Source organism: Vidua macroura, chromosome 2 (genome assembly GCF_024509145.1).
Source record: "Vidua macroura isolate BioBank_ID:100142 chromosome 2, ASM2450914v1, whole genome shotgun sequence".
Lineage (NCBI taxonomy): Eukaryota > Metazoa > Chordata > Aves > Passeriformes > Viduidae > Vidua > Vidua macroura.
In genome coordinates, this window is record NC_071572.1 from 84218507 (window position 1) to 84221733 (window position 3227).

The 3227-nt window shown below is 43.2% G+C and overlaps 1 long non-coding RNA gene across 1 annotated transcript; it reads left to right on the top strand.

The window, feature by feature from the left end:
• The first annotated feature begins 1278 nt into the window (after nt 1-1278).
• LOC128803969 (uncharacterized) lies at nt 1279-1746 on the top strand. Its single transcript, XR_008435886.1, has 2 exons — nt 1279-1420; nt 1554-1746. It is a non-coding gene; the product is annotated as an uncharacterized LOC128803969 (long non-coding RNA).
• The last annotated feature ends 1481 nt before the right edge of the window (nt 1747-3227 follow it).

Sequence of the window (3227 nt, forward strand, 5' to 3'; positions counted from 1 at the left end):
GATTGCATTTTGATATCTTTCACTGTAAAAATCTGAAACAAACACATGAAAGCAGGGAAGGTTTACTTTTCACATCTGCTCTCAGGACTTTGTAATTTGTCATAATGCATGTTATAATTGCCTTGGAAAACTTTTAAGAATTAAAGAGTCATGAGTCAAGGTCATCTTTCCATTTTGCTGGCTTGTAATGTGTTACAATTGCTCATTTTGAATGGTATTTGTGTAGAGATTCAGACCTGTAAGGGATTTTGCTGATTGTGTGAGGGGTTTTATATGGAAGTAAAGGCAATATGCCCAACTGGTTTCACTCTGTTCTGATAGCATGAGAATGAAGCACTGTCGTGGTTTAACGCCAGCTGGCAACAGGCATCCTTTCACCTTTCTCTTTCAGGCAATCGGAGCTTAAGCATATGGATGGTAGGTCTGCTTGATTGCAAATCAGTTCTGCTCTGCACTGAATTTGATCAGAATTGCAGTTCTTAGAGACTTTCCAGACTGAGAAATACAAAGAGATTCAGCGGGACTGCAATTTTCTTGGTGCCTCTTTGCCGAGTGGGTGTGTTTTATACCAGTGTGCCTCATGGACTTCATTGTACCAGCTTTTCTGAAGTGCCTTTGTCTTTTCCTGTGGCATTGCGTTCCTTTTTCCCGGCCTGGGCAGCTCTGGAGAGCCCGGCTAAAGGCGCTGCTTCTCGGCTGGACCGGGGTGCCGCATGGTCCGGGCGCTCTGCTGTTCAGCGCACCGGCATGGGCTGGCCACGCTCTGTAACTGGTGCTGGGATGAGGCAAAGAGGCGAAGGAGGCACACCTTGTCCTCGCGGTTGGCTGGAGAGGGTTTATTGTCACGTGGTACTGTGATGGAGAGCAGCGACCGCTCCCTAGCGCTGCATGGACAAGATGGCGACGGGACCGAGGGCGTGTGGGATTTTATAGGGGGTGGGCAAACACGGGCAGAAGCCCTCCTGCCCAATGGGGACAGGCAACGCGCGAGTGACGTGGACTATGGCAGCCAATGGGAACACGACAGGGGTGTGTACAGGGTTCCGGGACGAACAGGATTGCGGGGATGGGGTGACTGGCACAGAAGTTTCAGGAATGAACAGGGGGTGGTTACAGGACTAACGTGGAGAAACTCCAATGGCAGGCAGCCTGGAGCGAACCATTGCAAGGGGAACAGGGGTGTGCACAGAACCGGCTAACTAATATTATAAAGCCCCTAATCTGAACGCAACCCGGGATGCAACATTTCCCTAAACACATCAAACCACATGTCCAAGACTGAGCACCAAGATGTTTCCTATTACCATCCCAGTAGCAGTTGCATCTGGACAGTTTTCCTTATCTCCTGTTAATAGGCCCATCAATGTCTCGCCTCATGACTCAGAGATAACACTCTCCAAGAGCCAGTTCTGTTTAACAGGTAATTAAGAACACACCTTGTGACTCAAAATAACATCAGCCCATTGTGAGATGCTCCGCCCAGGGGGAGAAGCTAGGCATTCCCACCTGGATAAATCCAGGAATTTCTAGACAGAAAGGCAGCCTTTCCACAGGTTTCCAAGAAGACACAGCAACCACATCTGCCACTCCAAGAGGACTGCAGCCACTCCAATTTGGACTGCTACCAGCACACTGGCCAAAGCGGGTGTCAGGTTGTATTCTGACTTTGCCAGTGGTCTTCCTTTTGTATCATTGTGTGTATTTTTGTCTTTTGTTTTCCCTTTTCCCAATAAATTGTATTTCTGACTTAGAGTCTCTCACTGGTTTTGCTTTCAAACCAGAACACATTTCTTGAGGGGAATCTGGATTCTTCTTTTCAGCAGCATGTGACATGAAATGCAAAAAACATTTATTTAATAAAATAAATTTAAAAACCACAGTTCATTTAATGACTCCTTCATCCTGAGGGCTGGAGTAACATGCCTGTGATTTAATTGTAGTCTGTTTGGCAAAATAATTTACAAATAGTCTGGTCCTCTATGATGCTCAGTGAATTCAGCACACTAGATTTTAGATTAATGCCATCGCAGTGTGTAATGCTAGTGGATGTTCTGGAAGTGATATTTACTCTGAGAAACAAACCATACATATGGACATTCTGCATGGTTTGCTGGGATTTTTTTGTTTGGTTGGTTTTGTGTTTTGAGTTTATTTGTCTGGTTTTGGTTTTGTTTTTTATTAAATAAATGGTTGGCTACCTTGAATCCACCTCAGGTCTCAATGAGAAATATAAGAAGCTTCAGGAGTATGTTATTGCCCTTCTACTTTTTAATAAATGTGAAATAAACCACAAATTGTTCAGGCCATTGTACTTAAGAGAGCAATAGTGTATTTAGGAGTGTAAGAAATACATAGTCAAAGCTGAATTTTAAAGGATTAGCAGCTACTTGGCAAGTTTAAACAATTCCTTGGGTAAACTGTTGCTGGGAATTTGCTGTAGAAAAAATGCTGATGGTGTCATTTTGCCATCTAGATTTCCCCTTTGTACACAGGTGATGTAACTGCTGCTGTTATAACCAAATGATTGCCATTGATTCTTGGGGTTGTATCCATCTGAGTAGGTGGAGATGGCTACACCTAGGCTAGGCTCCCTTCCCAAAGAAGAGACACTTGTGAGCACAGACCAATTTATGTTTAAATGTATTGGTCAAATATACAAACTGAAACAGGACAAAGATATTTCACAAGTGACCTGGTGTAGACATGAATTAATTTCTGGTCTGTTCTTGATATATACCAAAGTACATGTTCTGTCTGAAAAACTGAACCCAGATATTCTGGAGGATTTACCTTGATAAGTCAAATCTATTTTTTGATGCTGTTTCAGCTCTGAGCAGGGGATAGGACCAAATTACCTTGCAAGGTCCCTTCCAAGCTAAATTTTTCAATGGTTATAATAAGATTTATAAGAATCAAGAAATTCAAAATGAAGTTTTAAAACACAGTTTGAACTGTTCCTCTCAGCTGATGTCTTTACAATGTCGTGTCTCAAATGGAAGCATTTTTAAAGTTTGTAAGCTAAGAAGCTATGAGCAGCTGGTAAGCTTGACGGATCAGGTTTGTTCTGCAAAGTATTTCCCAGGTTGGGGATGGTGAATAGCGTTACAAGGAAAATCCTGTTGACACCATGTTATTCAAGTTCTGTATTCATGGCAATTATAATGGACCTGAGCCTGAACGTCTCCCTAGGGCAAAATTCCTCTTGAAAGAAGCAAGTGCTGCTGACC